Source organism: Leptidea sinapis, chromosome 10, assembly GCF_905404315.1.
Source record: "Leptidea sinapis chromosome 10, ilLepSina1.1, whole genome shotgun sequence".
Taxonomy (NCBI): Eukaryota; Metazoa; Arthropoda; class Insecta; order Lepidoptera; family Pieridae; genus Leptidea; species Leptidea sinapis.
The window spans coordinates 5,401,747-5,418,461 of NC_066274.1; the positions used below are offsets into that span (position 1 = coordinate 5,401,747).

At 35.7% G+C, this 16,715-nt stretch overlaps 1 protein-coding gene across 6 annotated transcripts in view; it reads left to right on the forward strand.

Moving 5' to 3' along the window:
- The window catches only part of LOC126966417 (uncharacterized), a 146,000-nt gene that overhangs the window by 24,361 nt on the left and 104,924 nt on the right, over positions 1-16,715 (forward strand). The window lies entirely within an intron of this gene.

The window sequence follows — 16,715 nt, forward strand, 5'->3', positions numbered from 1 at the left end:
TATTTTGGATATAAGCTAATAGCTCATCGATAACTATATTACAATTGTTGCACTTTAACGTATTCGTCATTTTCGAAAACACCTCCGCGCTACGCGCGACGCTTCTGTCAACGTCCGTCGCGGCCCGATGCGCGCACCTGCTACAAAACGCACTTCATTCTTTCGTTGTTGCCGGCGTTGGACCGACAGAAACGAATATAGTATGTATTTGTCTTGGACACTTTTTCACACGTGAGTCGCACCCGTAAATCGTCGCCGCGATTAATCTGCAAGTGTAGGGCCGGCCTTTATTTCTTGTATATAAAACCTTACGTGCTCAATTTTGACTATAAATATAAAATAACTTTGTAATTTTGACATTTAACTAACACGTATTTTTCAACGGAGGAGAAATCTCAAGATTCATGTAGGCCCGTTATAAATTAACATTTTTTTTAGCCAATTATACAGCATTAAAGAAAAAATTAAGCTGCGCCCGTGTGGGTACTGACTGTCGGCTGACCGATAAGGCTTCGCGGAAATAAAAACAAAAAATAATAATTTTCACTCACAAACCAGTTGTGCGAACTGGTCTTGCTTGTTTAGTGATTGATGCTTTGAGCGTTTTTAGAAATATTAAGTCTGTTGCAGCTTAAGAAATTGCTAGAATAATAACTATAATTCTTTAATGTGTGACTGTTTTTTACAAGGCTCAGTTCCATGGGATGAATTAATAGTATCGTAGGTGCTTATTAACTCGCGTGTTCCTTTCTTGTTATCTCCAACCAGAGATGGCCTCAGTTTTCCTTGAGAGGGTATGGTTGTGGTTTGTAAAGCGGCTTTAGTACGGTTCAGTGCCGCCCTGTTTCACTGCGACAAATGTGACCTATTGTGATAGCCACAGCTAACTATAGCTCTCTGTTAAGATTGATTCTTTACATGAATCTTATCATATCTTTTGTAGTGAGCTGACGCATCTCAAAATCAAAATCAAAATATTTTATTGCAAGTCACATTTTATAGTAGGATGGTTGGTACATTAATGGGTAGACAATATGTGACGCCCTGCAAGGGCACAGCAACGTTATACATAAAATAAATAAGTCTTATACATTTTATACATTCTTATACTATATTGTAACTAATTCTCACACTTAGTGTAATTAAAAAATTCGGATAAATCGTAGAAGCATTTTGAAACTAAAAAATTTTTAAGATGTCTTTTAAATAGAGAAGGCTTCTCTTTATTTTTAATTTCGTTTGGGATGTGATTATAAATTTTTATTGCCATGTGGTGAGGGCTCGATGACACTAATGACATACTTGTTTGGGGAATTTTTAATTTGTTTAAATTTCTATTATTTCGCTTGTTATTTGGTAGTGTTGAGTATAATAATATCTCAAGTAGTTGAAGAATTGGACTTCCCAAAGAGATGCTACATTTACGCATTAAAGGACCATATTGAGAGAGAATGTGTAACGGGGTTTTATCTGCACTATTACAGAATCTAAACACTCTGCAATCTCTGAGGCCTAAGATTGAGAGGTGTTTGTTTAATCTACAGTGCCCCGTTAGTGTCCTGGTTAGAATGCGTAATTTACTTAGCCCTATTACCTCATCCGCAGCCTTTTTATTGAAGGCTTATGGTTTAGGGGTTTTGGAATGAGTTAAGCCCGGAGTCTTGCTCGAATTGTATCAATAATCGGCTATGAGGTACAGTCGATTTTACACTTAAATAATTTAAATAGCCCAGCACACTCTTCACTATTTCTAAGCTATCACCGCTCCTTTTCCTAACTGCAATAAATAATCAATTTAAAACAATTTTATAAAAACAAGCATTTCCTGTCATCAGTAATCCTTCTCATTTGATCACTGACCTGTATAAATACCACTGGATAGGCTGTTCCATATGTTTGACAGCAAATTTTTTGTGCCTATTTGAAGCCCAACTCCTGAGTGTCCATAGAACAAATTTTTCGTATAATGCAAATGGCTGCAAAGGAACGTACAATACTCCGAAGTATTTTAGCATTTTGAATTAATTTCGTTCGTTTTCCGTATTATTTATACTTCAAGAATCAACGTTATAAAGTACAATTTTTGTAAATAGCTTCCCACCAATCGATGTTTGCTGATCACTAGTTTTAGTACCGCAGACTCTCGCTACATGGCCAACAACGCCAAAATGGCGAATATCAAACAGACATAAAAGCACCTTGACAGCCGCCAGTCCAGTGGTTTATAGTAGAGGTCAGTGTTTGATACCCACATCACAGAGGTGTCTAAAAATAATTGGTCTGTCATCTTTAGGAGTCCATTATTTATATTACTATGAATGACGTCAGTTAGGAAAGCAATCATTGTCATTCAAAACAAACGTCGCTACAAAATTTCTCTCTCTTTTAGCTCAGTGCGTTTAGTTTGTAAAACTCGGTTACAAGATTTGATCCAAATTAATATGGCAAGCTAGATAATAATCTTGGAGAGAAACAGAGCATGCCGATTTCAAAACACCTACAAAGTAGTCGAGCTAAAGTTTGACATTAAGTTACTAAGTATTCATAGCCTCCAGTAACACCTACAAGTTAGCCTACACACGACCGTAAGCAAATTGTAATGGATATATCTCGAGGTCGTCTTAGTCAATATTTGAGTTGAAACACGCTTTCAGAACACTTAAACTAGTTGATATAACCGGATTATCGGTACTGTTTTATTCGTGATGTGTTAAAGTAAAGCTACCAAGATATATTTAATTCCTGACATTTCATTTTTTTCCGAATCAACTTCTGGTATTCAACAAGATGGTGATTACATTCTACGGATGCGATACTGTTTTAAATTACAGTACCATTTTAGGACGACCTTGCACGCATCTTAATTCGTTTGAAGTTCCGCATATGCTTCTTACGCCATTTACCTCTCATAGTCTTTCCCTAAAAGCCGGTATGTTTTTTTTTTTTCTATAAGAAGGGGTAAACAAGCAAGACGTGATGAGAAATGGTGAGGTAACCGCCCATGGACATTCGCATAACCAGGGGTGAAGAGATGCGTTGCCGGAATTTAGGTCTGGAGTATACAGAAGCCATAATTGATTCCACAAAATAGCTGTGCGAGGCAAAAGAAGTTACTCGCAAAATACGCGGTTATAGTGTAGTCCAGTGGGGATTATTGGTACCACAACGGCGCCTATTTCTGCCGTGAAGCATTATTGTATTTCGGTGCGAAGGGCGCCGTAGCTAGTGAAATTACTGGGCAAATGAGACTTAACATATTTTGTCTCCAGGTGACAAGCTCAATTGTGGTACCGCTGTAGCGGTACCGCATTGTAATGGGCAGGTCGCAGGGCGTATCAATTAACATCAGCTGAACGTCCAGCTCGTCTTGTCCCTTATTTTCATAAAAAAAATTCATGATATCCATGGTGGAATTCAGCTACTGGTAGGTATCAATCCGAACAACTCCCCGAAATTTTTATTAAAAGTGAGAGTTTCACTGATTACTGAACTGAACAGTATTCGCTGATTAAGTAAACATAAACAACTTCTGACAGATCTTGATTCAAAAGAACGTACATATTATGTTTTCTGTGATGATCTATGTTATCTGCGCCGATGCATTAAGGCACTGCCAAACCGAACTGGAACCAACAGAACAACGACAACCATACGTGGAAGAGCTTCAAAAATATATCATGGAGTAAGCTATCTAATTCAGTATTTGCAGATGAAAACGTACACTCACCTAAAAGGCTGGAAATGCTCGTATAATTCTGGTGTTCCATCGAGCAGGTGTCTCCAAACTTTGATGGCCCTGAGCCATAATGAGTCTTTCATGATGTTCCAAGGGCAAAATAAGTTTAAATTTTTCTGCTATTAACTAAATTAACGCTTAGCATGGTTTCTATGGCTTAGAGAATGGGCGGTGGTGATTACGTAACATCAAATGACACGTTCCCTTGTTTGTCCTTCACTTCCATGAAAACCACTTTTTCTGATACATACTTATACGAAGAAATCGCTTGCAAAAGCCAACACAACAATGTGATATATAGCCTTCAGTAACGCCCACAGACTTGTGAATGTCAAAATAAACAAGGATATTCAGTATATTAATTATAACATGTCGTATTGCATGTATAATAAAAATAATTATTCATTTAACAGATGGTTGGAAGTAAATAATAATAATAATAATATTGACACACTTTTTACACAAATTATCTTGCCCTAAATTAGGCATATATAGCCTGTGTTATGGGTTGCAAGACAACGATATATTTAATACAATATACTTACTTAAAGATACATAAATACATATAAACATCCATGACTCGGAAACAAACATCCATATTCATCATATAAATTGCTTGCACCTACCGGGATTCGAACCCGGGACCTCTAGCTTAGTAAGTAGGATCGTTAAGCACTCGGCTATACAGGTATAACAAGTTTAAATATAAATAGTAGTATAGTTAACGTTGTTGAGGCAACAAACACGTACATATTTCCGAAATTGCCGGCACAAAAATATCTAATTTTTGACAAAGTTTTGCTCGAAAAAGTATCTAACCTTGTTTTTAATTTTAATTTAGGTCAAACATCAGAAAGGCTTCAACATATACCTAAAGTTTGTTACGAAGTTAATATATATTAAAATTCCAAACTAAATAAAGATTCCAAGCGATCAGATATAAAAGTTCCATCGCTGCATCGAGATTCTGACTATCGATTTTATCGCTGCATATTCCGTTTACCGCAAGATTATTCTAGATTAGAACCTTGAAACTCCATTCAGCAGTCGATTATTGACCTTTAAACTATCGATCCCTCCAATAAACATTCGATTAATATATTGACGCTATTAATCGAATTTTAACGATCGATTTAAAACCATTCACCTAGAAACTTAGCACTGTAAGCTTATAATATTTAACTATCTGCAATTTTACTATGCGATTCTGTGCTTAGAATCACTTGGTTGGTTTCTATGTCGGCACAACGTTTGTTACCATTGACAACGAGCTACTAAATAATATTTAATTATGTAATACTAGCTTTTACCAGCGACTTCGTCCGCGTGCAATAGTAACTTTAGGCAGCATTTTTTATATTTCAATATACTCACTTTGAGGAAAAGAGGTAGACCCCAGAAAAAATGAGATGACGATATCCGGGAAGTGGCAGTAGTAACGTGGAACATACTGGCTCAAGAAAGACACGAATGGAAATGGTTGGAGGAGGCCTTTTCCGATTGGCAAACAGATCCCCAAATATAAAAAAAATACAAATACTAGAATAAGTTATTTTGTTTTTAATGTTTTATGTTTGTTTTAGAGTATTGTTAGTTATCTATGTTAGTTAAGATTAGAATAAAGGCTATATTATTAATCTCACTTTACAAATAATACACATACAAACTGTGGTTAATACATTTTTTTAAGCTACTTACTATAGAACCCCCTTTTTAATCCCCACACAGGTCTTAATATTAAAAAAGCTAGAGCAAATACATATTACTCAGCAGGTGTTTAAATATAAAGTTTAATGGTGTCATTTTCGATAATGATGAACTTTCATACAAACTTCCACGCTTTATTTCAACCCTTTTATTCGCAATAAAAGGTAAAAACCTATGTCCATCTCAAGCTCTTGTCTCTCTCTGTTCCAAATTTCATCCAAATCGGTTTACTGGTTTAGGCGAGAAAACGTAACAAACAAACTTACATTCGCATTTACAATAATACTAGGGATGTCGCTTTGATACACATTTAGCTTTTGAATTTGTATGCTTTAAAATGATTTCATCATTACGGAATAAATTAATTACTAGAGACGTCCCTCGTGTGTCTCCAGCATGCATACCTGGTAAAGCATATGCAATGGTAGTAAAAACTTTGAAAAAATGTTCCAATTAGTTCAAAAAGGATGTCTAGTGTCATTAAAATGGCCATTGTTGGCAAGTTTTTCATTTTCAATCACAAACACATTTTGTTGCCATTGTTTGCACGTTCTTCATTTACATTCACAAATGTCATTTTCAGTATAATGGGAAATTTTTAAACCTGAATAGCATTTGATTCCGACCACATAGAACTCTAACTATAACGTTTTTAAGCTTCTCTCATCGGAAACTTTCCAACGATATATTATGAGGGTTAAATTTCAGTTGCATCATAATTCATCTATAAAAGTATGATTTAAATTCTTAAATGTTCTGTTTGGAAAATTATAATTACTGGCACGTAAAACAATCTGTATTGGTTTCAGTACGAGTGATTAAGGCAGGTGTTTACACAATTTTTAAGGTTTTGATAATCACGTACCACTTTGGCTGATTACACCTGACCGAAAATGTAAAGGGAACACTATTTATATCAACAGTATTTCCGAAAATGAATTCGATACACAACACATTTTGTTTCTTAATGTCTTGCGTGCTAACTTCATAACATCGTACTACACGGTGTTACAAGTTTTCGTTAATACTTGATTACCTATTTTTGTTTCCGCGTTGGATAACTAGGTATATACTATGTATATATATATACCATTTACTTCTGTCGGTAGTCTGTAACTGCATAGTTTTTGTAAATAATCAGAATTTACTCGTAATTTTGTTGTAGATCAACCTGGGTGTGATCATCGTGCTCAAGTGACGTCACGGGACAGTTTGAATTACACTGATCCGTTATCTTTAGAATTGTTTAATGTTAAGCTTTATAAGATGCAAAATACATTAAATTCGCACGGTTATTTAGTACCGTTCCACAGCATTTTGTTAAGATAAATAATGAGCACTTATTACCTTAAGTTGCGCTTCAGGCGGTAGAAAGTTATACAAAGGACGCTTACAAGATCCCTATTAACCCACTTTAGTGGCATTTATATGGAAAATATTACCATTGAATTGACACGCGGGCTTGAAATGGCGGGCGAATTCTAAATCAAACTAGACTATCTACGATGTTTGAGTACATTGGTTGAGTTTATAGCCGAAGATCCCACTGCTCAATTCAGCACGTATCTGTTTTTTTCATTAACAATGTTAATTCAACGTTGCCTATAAAGATTGGCTGCAATTACTTTTAATTAATATTAGTATTATCACACTTCTGATATAAATTGCAACTATATGTTTAATTATTAAATTTTACGTCATTTTAAATACTTGCCAGCTCTCAGTCAGCTGCCATGGATTGCCAATTGTAAACAGATATATAGATAGATAAGTTATAGTCACCTGTTTTTTTTTTATATTTTAATACAAAATTTAAGTTTAATTTAACATAATATACAGTAAATCATGGTTGCCAGTTAAAAAATGGCCACAAGCATAGGTTGCTATGATTTCTTAAAGGTATTTTCTGGTTATATATAATGGTTACGCGGTGAATGAACATTACTATATAGGAAATGGCATTAATACCAACAGCCGAATGTCACAATTGGACAACCATGGTGATGTTTCGCATCCACAACCACGCGTTGCTCTAGAAATTATTTGTCTCCCACTGCAATTTTATGGAATTAACATCATTTAGGAATAATCAAGCCTAGAGCCTCAGCAAGCTTTCAACGCATCTAGCACCATGCCCTGAGGCTGCTCATGGGCGGCTGGTTGCCACTTTGTATAAAGTGAGTCACTTGCTCACCTCACCACCTCCAATAGATATTTTTTTATTATTAAGGTGCCAAAAACACTTAAGTCCTAAGATTTCCCTCAGTCCTGCCCTCAGCTCCCTAATATGAGATACCTTAGAATGAGATGTGGGAATCGAGGCTACTAGCTAGGGAACATGTTTGTCTACTTTGCCGAAGTTTAAATTACATCCTCAAGACCTATTACTTTTAAAAGGCGTAGAATCCTTAGAGGGTTCAGGCAGGGAATGTCCTCTGCCCTAAGTAAAGGCACTTTGATCCTGGCGATGGCCTCGCATTCCAGTAGGACGATATAAAACAATACTAATATGTACTTCTTTTTCATAATATCCCATTTTTGCTGTAATTCCACTTTAGCCTTTTAATTTAAATTTAAATCTATTCAGGAGGAGACCATATCTATCCTTTCACAAGCATGTTTGAATCCGATTGCATCTGATAATAGGTATGTATGCTTTATGATGTTGAATTAATTTCAACAAACTAGGGACATGTTATTTTAATTACTAACTATTAGCTCCTGCAAAATCAACTTGAAGATATCCTATTCCTAATTGAGTGGGGAATTCTGTGGTTTCCGCTAATTCATTAATACGAAGAGGTTTCGATTAGTTACAACACTGTTTTGTATTCAAGGCTTGTTTGTGAAGAAAGTTTACGGAAAGTTCTTCAACGGACATGTTTTATTTCTGATTTTATCACACCGATTACGACTGACCGAATTTTAAGCACTGGAGAAATTAAAAGAAAGGCCAAAATTAGGTCGCGTCTTCCTGTCGAACTGGTTGCTGAAACCAATACGAAACATGTTTACATGACTTACAAAACTTAACGGAATCAAGTCTTAAGATTAATTCATAACATTTTAATAATTATGGATTTCCATAAAATAATCTAATAATAATAATGCGAAACTGAAGTGACAGTGGGCACGGCACATAGTTCGACGGACAGATGGCCGTTGGGGCAGTAAAGTCTTCTAAAGGCGACCACGTACTGGAAGACGCAGTGTTGGTAGGCTCCCCACAAGATGGACCGACGATCTGGTCAAGATCGCCGGAATAGGTTCATTGAGGGCAGCGCAAAACCGATCGTCATGGAAATCTTTGGGGGAGCCTATGTCCAGCAGTGGATTTCTTCCGGCTGATGATGATGATGAATCAAGTCCAAGTCCAGATCTTCTTCTATTAGCATGAAACCTTCCATTCGTGCTCTCGGTTCTAGCTATTCTGATGTGGCTGTACTCTAATACATGGACAAAATCAATCGGAATGTGAAATTTGAAAACATTTTCAAAGAGAAACACATTTGAAAAAGTGTGCCTCAGACCTGAGAAGAACAGGCACAAGAAACTGAACGGGCTTCTTTTTTTTAATAAAAATCTTAACAATATATTATTTCAGGCTAATTAATTATTATTAATAGCCTGCGGGCGGTCTCTCCATTCCCAATCATTGGAATAAATAACCGTTACCACAAAAATGTTTTACTTTTTTGAATTTCGTACATTTTCTTTGATCATGTTGTAAAAGCATATACATCAACCAATAAAAGACTTAATAACTCGACTTATCAAATGGCAGGCATAACAAGTTTATGTTTGTTGCTAGTTCTAAAATTGTGTGTCACACTTCCTAGCAAATTAGTAAATATGCCTAAGAACATACATAAAATAAAACAGTAACAATGTTTAATTCTTTAAATTTTTCTCGTAATGATTCTTTAGTAGTTGGTTATATTATATAGCATCATAAATTTTTATCTTACAATCATTTTCACCTACCTCGTCCTAGTAGTAGTCACCTAGTCAGGCTCAACCCAAAATGTGTCTAAATCTTATCCAAGAATGTACAGTTGAAGGCGCACATTACAGAGTCGGTACCTATAGTTTGATCAATAGCCTATTCAACATTCCCAATTTCGCACAGCTAACAATAGTGTTATTGCATTCAATACACGTTCGTAATTAATATAATTACATTCATATACAACTGTTATCGCCTCTTTCTAACGGTTAAAATGAACTTGCTATAAAATTAAACCCGAGAATAAACCAAGAATATGCAAAATGTTGAACATATTGCTGACAGCACTGTCTATACAATGATAATTTTGAAGTTTCCCGACTGTCAGGAAGCCTAGAAATTAAACACATGAAAAGTTATACGTCCGAATAAACCAATCACGCAAAATGTCTATTGGTAAACATTATGCATATTTTTGCATTATTGGTTTATTCTCAGGTATAACTTTATAACAAGTTTATTTGTAAGGCCGTGAGGGTTAATTATTCATTTTTAACTTAATTTGCATATGTTTGGGAAAAGTAGTTCCATTCGTGGAAAACGGATCTCTAATCGCAGACTTGCCGATGACACAGTGATATGGAGGAGCTGTTTTGGAGACTCGAGAGGGAAAACCGCTGCATAAATCTCGCAGTAAAAAGGAGCAAGACGAAGACCGTGCCGGGAAAATCATCACGGGGGTCAAAATTGTGGACCATTACGTATACCTCGCACTTTTATTCGACAATGGTAGTTGCGCAGCCGAGAGAAGAGAGTATAGGTATGGCTAAGCACGCCATGACCCGACGAAGGGGAATTACCAATGCCACAAAGACCCAGTTAATCCGCGCTCTTATATTATCAATTTTACCTATATGGGGTGGAAACGTGGACGATACGAGCTCGAGGAAGACATAGGATTCGAGATGTGCAGGAGGAGCATGCTACAGATACCCTGGACACGAGCACACCTTTCGCAGCTTTGTGTCCGAACCCGCCTCTCTACAATCTGTCAGCAGAGAATTCTCACCTATTTCGGTCAAATAATGAGGAATAAAAACGAAAGCCTTGAAAAACCTATCGTAGTTGGGAACACTGAAGACAAACGAGGACAGTACCCTACCAGATGGAGCAATTAAGTGAAAGACCAACCCTCGACTAAGGTCTGCTCAGTTGTTATTGATTTGATTTTTTTATTATTATTTTTTTATGAAAATAAGGGACGAGACGAGCAGGACGTTCAGCTGGCGGAAATTGATACGCGCCTCACAGAATTCTTGAAAAACCCCGAAAATTCTGAGTGGCACTACAACTGTGCTCGTCACCTTGAGACATAAGATGTTAGGTCTCATTTGCCAGGTAGTTTCACTAGCTACGGCACCTTTCAAATCGAAACACAGTATATAGTATATACAGCTTACACATTACTGCTTCACGGCAGAAATAGGCGCCGTTGTGGAACCCATAATCTAGCCGGCATGCTGTGCAAAGGAGCCTCCCACTGGTAAAACCCCACTCCCAATGAACAGCCACCGATGCAGGCAGATCACAGCCCCAGCATCCTTGGCCAACGATCCTCAGTCATGAGGGAACGACCACAGTGAGATGGAGAGTATATTTTTGAACAGCTTTTTAAAGCCAGCAGTGACATTACTGATGTTAAAATAAATATTATAAAATTGTTAAGAGAATTTATTCCAAAACCACAATAATCTGATAAAACAGCTTCCGGAAATTGTTGGAGATGCATGTTAAGATTTGTTCTTTATAAAAGATACGACGAGAGAATGCGTTTTTTCATCAAGGTGAAATTGTTTCAATGTGGTCGACATCGACACGGAATTCCAAAATGTCAACGAAGAATTTTATCCGCTCTGTTGCTAAAAATAATTCATGGTCACAATTTCTACTGACCAATTATTATGGTTACTAGTTATGCATTTATTTATTTATGTTCTAGTCATTAGTCTTAAGTTGGGTTAAGTGATAGCAAATAGCCAGGTTTTTCCAGTTTCCTGGATTTTCGCCCACAAACCATATGTATTAGTTTTAAGCTTAATATCCTGCTCCTCGTCCCTTATTTTCATTAAAAAAAAGTTTTCCCTCAACACGTAGATAGGATTGCAGAAATAAGTTTCTGAGACCTACATATTTATATATTTAGGTCTAAGTCTCAATTAATCCTTATGACTCAATTTTAAATTCCTATAATAAGTAGATTATAAGCATATAAGTAGATTATAAGTAGTAAATGTCACTGCTTGTGGCGGCGACGTGGGACGGGTCGTTCCCTTCCCTAAAATATGGTCGAGGGAGGCGATGGCGGGCCCATGCGTCATGCTCGTGACAGAATGATCCTGTAGCCGGAAACTCTACCCATGGTTTTAAAATTAAAAATTTTATATTTTTTATAATTGCTAATAAAATGGTCGCTAAATACCTTTATTTATTTACGGTGTGTGTGAATTGATGCATCTACTGTACCATGGCCTGGTATTATTGTATGATACAGTAGTAGTCGGCCTGGCGGTGAATGTACTGAATAGCTCTTGTTTTTTACGTATTAATTTACATTTTTTTTGAGTATTTGTAGTTTGAGTATTATTGCTGCATCACTTTACATATATTGTAACTGAAATGATTTGTGAGTGATTGCCACAAAGAGTTTCTTGCCACTTCTTATTAAAGCTCAACCCTCAAAGGAGGTGGATATAAAAAGAAAAGTCATTTCCTTGACCTGCCTGAATAAGGTGATTTTGATTAGATTACCCTAAAGGATTGAGCTTTTGATTACTGTTAGTAAGATGTAATATTAATTACAAGTTTAAGCAGAATTGTCAAATTGTAAGTAGAGGTATTTGGTGAGTATTGCATGATATGTAGGATTATATGGATGTATTAGGATTATTTTATTGTTGTTTGCTGAGTTCTCGTAACAGGTTTCATCATGCTCGCTTAAATGTTACTGCTTGTGGCGGCGACATGGGACGGGTCGTACCCTTCCCTAAAATGTGGTTAAGGGAGGCGATGGCTGGCTCATGCGTCATGCTCGTGAACGGGCGCTGCTTGTGGTGGCGGTATGATCCTGTTGCCGGGGACTTGGTTTCAGATTCTTAAAAGTTATTGTGTATATATGTATATATATATATATATACACATATATATATATATATATATATGTATATGTATGGACATATACATGTTTATTTATTTATAATCGCTTATAAAATGCTCACAGAATACTTTTATTGATTTATGGTGTATGTGGATGATGCAGCTACTGTACTCAATAACTTTTGTATTAATTTACATTTATTTTTTTGACTTACTCGTGTAAGACATTAACTATTTGACGTTTGAGCGTGTTTGTTGCATCATTTTACATTTTAGATATTATATTGTAATTTAAATGATCTGTATAATCTTCTGAATCTGAATCTTGATATAAAAGAGTGGCAATGAGTTTCTGGCTACTTCTTCTCATTAGCTCAACCCTTGACGAAGTAGCGGTAGATTCAATAAGAAAAAAAATTTTTTTTGACATTCATTAATGTCATTTTCGTGACCTACTTGAATAAACTGATTTTGATTTGATTTGATATATTTGTACATATTTTAATCGCAAATACAAAAATTTTAAATATAAGTTTTTTTTTTATACATCAGCGATCATCATGTTATATTTAACAATCAAGGAGTTTTACTTTGTAAAGGAACAAACACTGATGACTATAAGAGATGTACACATCACTCAGTTTGGTAAATTAGTAAAGTTTAAATCAAAAAACATATAACTAAATAACAATAATGGTTATGAGATCAACTAAAGTAATTAAATTTTTTGTTAAGGTTATAAGGCTACAGATAACCAGATTTTATTTTCATTATAAAAAGAAGTAAAACAGAAATAACTTAATATAAAAATGAATAAAAGTGCATCTTAAAGAACACTTAGGAATGGAATGGTGGCAATACCTTGTTTTTAAACTTATATTTGATTCATAAAAATGTGTAGATGTAATTTCATGCTACATTCGTTATACTGTTTGCATATTCTAACAAGAGGAGAGTTAAGCCCAATATTAGTTCTACAGTAGGGGATATGGAAAATGTTGTTCATTGGTTGTCTAGGGATTTTGAGTGGAACTGAAAGAGAAATTTAATTTTGTATGTCTATGTAGTTAGTATTTTCTTTGATGAAAGCGAGTGTTACAAATTTAAATGAAACGTCGGCTTAACTAAAATAAAAATAAAAATGTACCCTTAACGCAAAATGTAATGGAAGAACATAGTCACAATTACACTCGTTTTAATCCTTTAAAGGTGTTTTATTAAATAAGTCTATGCAATTGTCGTATTTATTATTTTATAAAGAAATAATAAGTCGATATATTCGCGACGGGACCTTAGGGATTACATTATGAAAAAGCGTACCGTTACTCATAAGGATGCCTGTATGATATGTGATATTCCCTCTGAAACAAATGCAAGATGACGTGCAATAGATTGTTGGAGTGATTCTATTCGCTGCGAATATTCACTATAAAATGGGTTCCAAATTACACTGGCGTACTCAAAATGGCTCCTCACCAGCGAATTAAATAGTACTGTTTTAGTTTTAATAGACCGGAAATCTCTGGTATTGCGCTTCGTAAAGCCATGCATTTTTGCTGATTTGTTAACAACAGCATCTACATGTTGTTTGAAAGTCAATTGCCTATCTATTATTACACCCAAGTCGCGTATATCACTGACTTCCTGAACCTTTTAATTTGTATGTTTAAATTAAAGCATTCGTTTTGCGGGAGAAGCTGGTATGATATTTATATGCACTTATTTATATTTAATGACATATTATTCGATTCACATCATTGGTGAATATTGTCAAGGTCTAATTTTAGGAGATTACAATTAGATTGAGAGGCAAAAATATATAATTTAAGATCATCTGTAAAAGGGGAGTATTTTGAAATGTGAATGAATGCATTCATAACATGAGTATAGATTTACCAGTCGGAGGCTCCTTTGCACAGGAAGTCGGCTAGATAATGGGTAACACAACGGCACGTAATAGCTAGTGAAATTACTGGGCAAATTAGACTTAACATCTTATGTCTCAAGGTGACGACAATTGTAGTGCCGCTCAGAATTTTTGTGATTTTCAAGAATTCTGAGCGGCACTGCATTGTATTGGGTAGGGCGTCAATAACGCTGCTTCTTAGGGCGTTCTGCTCGTCTCATCCCTTATTTTCATAAAAAAGAAGAGTTTATAGTAAATTAATTGATGCATTGATTTTTTTTTTATGAAAATAAGGGACAAGACGAGCAGGACGTTCAGCTGATGGTAATTGATACGCCCTGCCCATTACAATGCAGTGCCGCTCAGGATTTTTGAAACCCCCAAAAATTCTGAGCGGCACTACAACTGCGCTCGTCACCTTGAGACAAGATGTTAAGTCTCATTTGCCCAGTAATTGATGTGGCGTGGCACCTTGTGAATCTGATTTTTTATGTATTGACAAGATAAGACATATTATATGACATGACAATAACGGCCGTTCCCAATATACTATCTACAGATAGAGATAAATTACTACCTTCTACTGTCAGTAATTAGCTATCAATAATCTGAAGCTGTCCCAATATACCCGTTAAGTCATTCATATCGCCTTATATTCGAACGCGTGAATTGAAATTTCCATACAAACTTCTATCGCTGGTAAGCTTTACGTCGTCCCACTGATAGACAGCGTGTACGGATAAGGTGAGTTACCGTCGATAAGTTTATTGGGACAGAGATGTCAACGATAGTTACGATTTTTATCTCAAGTAAGAGATAGACTGAATATTGGGAACGGCCGTAAGTCGTTCTGTAACTTTTAGTCATAATCGTGAAAAATGTGAATGCATTTACGACCTTAAAGTTTCTACATATTATGTCAAAAACGAATATGAAAAACTTAAGCCTTTAAGATTCGGTGATAATCAATCACATGGTTTGTTTATAATTTAGATTTTTTTCGACGGTTTTTAATTTTAAACTTTTACTGAATTTTCAAATCAAAAAAATATTTCACATCATAAGTCTTCATAATTAATAAGAACTTATTGAGTTTGATTTTGTTTATTCTAAAGAGTTAAGATTTAACTGTTTGAAAAGCAGATTTAACTTTTTTAAAAATTTATAATTTAATTTGAAACAAAAAAGTGGAGATATTGTAGTTTTTTCTTATGCGAATTTCGGCCGAATGCCAAAGTTCAGTGCGTAAACCAAACACCATGTTGGGTCAATTTTGCGTGCAGTGTTGGCCAGTCATTCCAACCAGCCCAGCTGCTTCCAGACGTAAAGCATTCCTGGGGTGTTCGCAGACTTCTCAGAGCAACCTTGTATTCACTAAGGTATTCGCCCGTTGGTTAGCCACTTCTGCAAAATCCAAGATTACGTAAGTGACCGTTTCATACTCAGCCAGACAACCTCTGCACTTAGGGCTGTTCGTTATGCCGATTGTGAAAAGGTGGTTATTTAGTGATGTATGACCCGTATCGTGTCCATTTCAGCTGATAACAACGTAACTTTAAGGTTAGATTGTACGTGGAAGAAAGTGCTTTGAAAAATACATTTAAGGTTAAACACAACTTTCTCTCCCACAAACAGAGTCAGCATCAGAAGCTATTTAACACAATACAAAACACGTCATTTGGTCCCATTCTCCAGTCAACAGCCTTCAGGCTAACTGTTTCACATCTTGATCTCGGCTCCGTTGCGATCTGGGCCGGAACCATGCAAATTAGCTTCGCAACCCTGATACCTGTCCCTAATCTAGATTTAATTGTAACAAGTGAATGAATGAATGAATAAAAAAGGTTTATATCATTGAGAACATGTAGAAACCGAAGACTAAACAACCAACCCGCAGTATTAGATAATTTGTGGACCAATCACCAATTTGGCTATTATTGATATCTATATACGAACTTACTGGAAGTAACACAGCCGCATTAAAAATATCGTCTCACGAACACTTGCCAGCCAAGTAGTGATTTAGTATCAATTGGAACAGCGGACGTGAAACAACGCGTGAAAATGTTGTGTTTCAGTAAATATAGGCACTAGTTATACTAGTGAGATACTACGGAAACACTTGCACAACCTGCAACTATACCAATGAGAACTCTACATTTCCGTATTTATTTATCATAAATACTGCTTTTTTAAATATATAATAATGGCTATCAATTTTCTTAATGTATGCGTTTTGACCTCATTTTACAGTAATTGTACAGTAA